The following is a 5,618-nucleotide window of genomic DNA, read 5'->3' on the forward strand; positions in this document are numbered from 1 at the left end:
CACAAGACTTTCACCCAGGAAACAGGTGTTCATGTCCTGGAAGAAGTTAAGGAGAAAACACAAGACTTTCACCCAGGAAACAGGTGTTCATGTCCTGGAAGAAGTTAAGGAGAAAACACAAGACTTTCACCCAGGAAACAGGTGTTCATGTCCTGGAAGAAGTTAAGGAGAAAACACAAGACTTTCACCCAGGAAACAGGTGTTCATGTCCTGAAGAAGTTAAGGAGAAAACACAAGACTTTCACCCAGGAAACAGGTGTTCATGTCCTGAAGAAGTTAAGGAGAAAACACAAGACTTTCACCCAGGAAACAGGTGTTCATGTCCTGAAGAAGTTAAGGAGACAACACAAGACTTTCACCCAGGAAACAGGTGTTCATGTCCTGGAGAAGTTAAGGAGAAAACACAAGACTTTCACCCAGGAAACAGGTGTTCATGTCCTGGAAGAAGTTAAGGAGAAAACACAAGACTTTCATTCAGCTGTAACGGTGTGTGTAAAGCTGGGACCTCCCAGTGGCTCTCTATAGAGCTCAACAGTCCCACCCACAGCAGGTTCTGGAAGTAAAAATATAATCCAATTTCCCCACAATTGGAGTATAAGCCAGAAAATGGTACTTGTTGATGGTAGGCTTAAAACCAGCTACTACATGACTCAGCGATTCTATATGCTCATATAGACGCCAAAAGTTCATGGGACACCAACCTTGTCTTGACATAAATTTATTTTATTTGCGATGTCTTGGATAAGTACTTCATTACCCACAATCCTGAACAATCCCACAATCCCACAGTGACGCCTCTGATTGGTGGGACTCACGTCATGTTACTGTTTTATTTAAACCCCGCTAAAGTCCGTGAGAATTTTTGCTGCTGTACTGTGTAGGCTACTGTAACGTTAATGTCTACTGTACAAACTTTAATAAAAATTAAAAAATAAAACGTGTTGCGTTTTCTGCACCGTAGACTTATCAGTGCAATCATGATCTCCTTGGCTGCCATGGTAGCTTTTTTTTCAAGGATGAGAACAAGTGTCCAAAGGGGTGAAAACCACTTTAAATCGGGTCCCATTCAATGTAGTGTGTCCGAGGGCCAGCATGAGGGACGAGACCGACAGAGTTGTGCATGGTGAGTTTTGCAGGAGGTTAACATTAGTTAATATTATCGGTTCAGGCTACTGTAGCCTTCATACTGTATGAGTCATCGGGCTTGGCTGGCCTGTCTCCCTCTACTTTGTTAATACATAACAAAGTAGAGGGAGACAGGCCAGCCAAGCCCGATCCGGCAGGGGGAGAGTTCTAAGCCCGAAAAAGCTACCTCTCCTTATGACCTGTCTCTCTTAGTTACGCTGTTATAGTTACGCTGTTATAGTTCTAGACTGCCGGGGACTTCCTTCCTCTGACACACTGAGCTGCTCTCTCCTCTCCCTTTCTATTTTCTATTTACTATTTACTTTTACTATTACTATTTGTGTGTATCCAGTCCCAGAAATGCTTGTTACTAATCCTAGCTTCTGGGGAGTTTACTCCCGGAGTCCTTATGTTTTTTCCCCAGCGTATTTTCCTTGGAGAACGTTGGCACCAAGATCCTGGTTCCAGCTGTCGCCGTGGTCCTGCTGCACTCCCTGCCGAGCTCAGCGATGCCCTGCAATGTCATGCTGCTTCCTGCTGAACCCTGCTGCTTCCTGCTGAACCCTGCAGCTTCCTGCTGAACCCTGCTGCTTCCTGCTGAACCCTGCAGCTTCCTGCTGAACCCTGCAGCTTCCTGCTGAACCCTGCTGCTTCCTGCTGAACCCTGCTGCTTCCTGCTGAACCCTGCAGCTTCCTGCTGCTTCCTGCTGAACCCTGCTGCTTCCTGCTGAACCCTGCTGCTTCCTGCTGAATCCTGCTGCTTCCTGCTGAACCCTGCTGCTTCCTGCTGAACCCTGCAGCTTCCTGCTGCTTCCTGCTGAACCCTGCTGCTTCCTGCTGAACCCTGCAGCTTCCTGCTGCTTCCTGCTGAACCCTGCAGCTTCCTGCTGCTTCCTGCTGAACCCTGCTGCTTCCTGCTGAACCCTGCTGCTTCCTGCTGAATCCTGCTGCTTCCTGCTGAACCCTGCTGCTTCCTGCTGAATCCTGCTGCTTCCTGCTGAATCCTGCTGCTTCCTGCTGAATCCTGCTGCTTCCTGCTGAACCCTGCTGCTTCCTGCTGAATCCTGCTGCTTCCTGCTGAATCCTGCTGCTTCCTGCTGAACCCTGCTGCTTCCTGCTGAACCCTGCTGCTTCCTGCTGAATCCTGCTGCTTCCTGCTGAATCCTGCTGCTTCCTGCTGAACCCTGCTGCTTCCTGCTGAACCCTGCTGCTTCCTGCTGAATCCTGCTGCTTCCTGCTGAATCCTGCTGCTTCCTGCTGAATCCTGCTGCTTCCTGCTGAACCCTGCAGCTTCCTGCTGAATCCTGCTGCTTCCTGCTGAATCCTGCTGCTTCCTGCTGAATCCTGCTGCTTCATGCTGAATCCTGCTGCTTCCTGCTGAATCCTGCTGCTTCCTGCTGAACCCTGCTGCTTCCTGCTGAACCCTGCAGCTTCCTGCTGAATCCTGCTGCTTCCTGCTGAACCCTGCTGCTTCCTGCTGAATCCTGCTGCTTCCTGCTGAATCCTGCTGCTTCCTGCTGAACCCTGCTGCTTCCTGCTGAACCCTGCAGCTTCCTGCTGAACCCTGCTGCTTCCTGCTGAACCCTGCAGCTTCCTGCTGAACCCTGCTGCTTCCTGCTGAATCCTGCTGCTTCCTGCTGAATCCTGCTGCTTCCTGCTGAATCCTGCTGCTTCCTGCTGAACCCTGCTGCTTCCTGCTGAACCCTGCAGCTTCCTGCTGAATCCTGCTGCTTCCTGCTGAATCCTGCTGCTTCCTGCTGAACCCTGCTGCTTCCTGCTGGACCCTGCTGCTTCCTGCTGAACCCTGCAGCTTCCTGCTGAACCCTGCTGCTCCCCGCTACATCCAGTCACTGTTCCATTATTAATGTGACTATTATCGCCACTGTTCATCACACCCCCAACCGCCCGTCAGACACCTCCTACCAAGAGCCTGGGTCTGTCCGAGGTTTCTTCCCAAGAGGGGAGTTTTTCCTCGCCACTGTCGCACTGCTTGCTCTTGAGGGAATTACTGTAATTGTTGGAATTGTTGGGGCTTTGTAAATTATAGTAAAGTGTCTCGAGATAACTCTTGTTATGATTTGATAATATAAATAAAATTGAATTGAATTGAATTGAATATCCATCATTACACGAGTACTACTGAAAGAACTGCTATTAACTGTAAATTTACTATATAATAATCACTATGTTTGGAGGAAAAAGAGCACAAGGCTGTCTTTGGATTGGAAGTTGTTCAAGAGGCTTTTTTGCAGTTGTGTCTTCAACTACATTGTTCAGTAGTGCGCGGTGGTTTATGGGATGAGTAGTTCCTTCGCTCGGATATGAAAATATGTACCCAGTCTTGTACCTTTGACTTTTTTTGCATTTTCTGTTTGTTTTTTCACTCAAAATGACATGTTGTATGCTTATGAGTCACGTGGTAGCTGGTTAGCCTAAGGCATGGTCTAAAACTCTTTATAGATGGATGTTTACAGACGTCAATGGGAGAAATCAGCCCAAGGTCTGTGGGAGGAGGGGGGGGACTGTTGAGCTCTCTGCCGCTGATACGACGACAGCAGACCGGCCCACAGTCTCCGTCTGTCGGCTCGAATCAACAAACATTTACATTACAGTTATTATACCCAGATTTAATGAGTAATATTGGCAAAGTGTTTTCAACGCTGTGTGTGTGTGTGTGTGTGTGTCTGTGTGTGTGTGTGTGTGTGCTGTGTATGTGTGTGTGTGTGTGTGTATGTGTGTGTGTGTGTGTGTGTGTGTGTGTGTGTGTGTGTGTGTGTGTGTGTGTGTGTGTGTGTGTGTCTTCCTGCAGACTGAGAACATGAAGTTGGTGTTACGGGGCAAACGGTGACCTGCAGGCTTCGGTTTCATACAGTCACCCTCTTTGCTTCTTCATACACACACACACACACACACACACACACACACACACACACACACACACACACACACAGACACACACACACACACACACACACACACAGACACACAGAGGAATGCCCGGTGAAATGTGAGCCTGTGGGTACAGCTGGGTGTGTTATGATGTGATGAACTCAACTGAAAGAATGAAAACAGCTTCTAGCGAACGCTCACACACACTTTCATATATGAGTTTATGTGAATTAGTTTCCTTTATTTATTAACCATCTTATTAATAATATATGTAGTGTCTCAAATGGCGCTGTACTTTACCCAAAAAAAAAAGTGAGGATTTCCAAGAATAAAGTGCTCCATTTACAAGAACAAAGTCAGACGTTCTCTGATATTAAAGTCACACTGATTCTGAATATTTCATTTTTGCTAAATCTGACTGCAAAGAATAGTAGTCACTCCAAAATACACTCACCTGTTAACTACTTAAAAGCAATGTATGTTTTTCTCTAAAGACTAAAACTGAATGTAAATGAAGACTAAAACATGAGTTCCTGACACTTTGTGTCACCTTTCAGGGGTCTCATTTATAAAACTGTGCGTGGGATCCTTACTATAAGTGTACGTACGCCCAAGAGCCCAAAATGGCGTTCGCCAAAAAAAGTCAGATTTTTACGGACACCTGTAAGCAGTGTTCCCTTTATAAATCACAGACTGACTACAAGCGTGCGTATGTGGATCAGCCTCTTATCCGCCCTGTACATGCCCATTTTTAACCATAAATAATCAATGTAAAGCACCTCATGCAGTAACATCAGTGTGTTACAGTTTTTTCCGATTGCTAAACGACAGTGGGCACAACTGGAGTCACGTGTGCAAAACTCTAAATCCAGTCTGCACTACCTACAGTCACCTGAACTAAACAGTTCACATCAGCTGCAAAACAGGCTCAGTGCAGCCAAACACTATGCACAATCCTCACTGAGATAACACACACACACACACACACACACACACACTGAGATAACACACACACACACACACACACACTGAGATAACACACACACACACACACACACACACACACTGAGATAACACACACTGAGGGTAAAAACACTAGCATCAAACACCAATACAGAAATTACAAACTTTCTCATCTTTACAGTTTGAACAATTTGAGTGACTTGACACTACTCAACAGTTTATTTAAGGAAAAGATATAGATTGTATAACATACCAATTTTTACATAAGGTAAACAAGAAGGAATGAAAATCAGCAGTTTTCTTCAATATAGTATTTTGTCTCTAGTAATTTATGGAATTACTGGTTAAAAACACTAAAGGTACATACGTAACAGTACCAGAGAATAGTGTGACTAATCCTGCCTCTCTCCAGCATCATGTGGCAAGTTTTCTTCATCACATTAGATGTCTTCATCATCTCTAAATACTAATGAATGTGGTGTTTCTATTGCTTTCACCGACATTACTTTCTGAAAAACAGTAAGAACACAGTTTTACTATAGTAAAGATATAGTGTTTTCTTTTTTTTTATATTTTATACATAACCTCAGACATCTTACCTGGACATGTTGGTATCTTTGCTCTTTTACCTGTTTCTCTCA

The sequence above is a fragment of the Perca flavescens genome, chromosome 7, assembly GCF_004354835.1.
Source record: "Perca flavescens isolate YP-PL-M2 chromosome 7, PFLA_1.0, whole genome shotgun sequence".
NCBI classification, from domain to species: domain Eukaryota; kingdom Metazoa; phylum Chordata; class Actinopteri; order Perciformes; family Percidae; genus Perca; species Perca flavescens.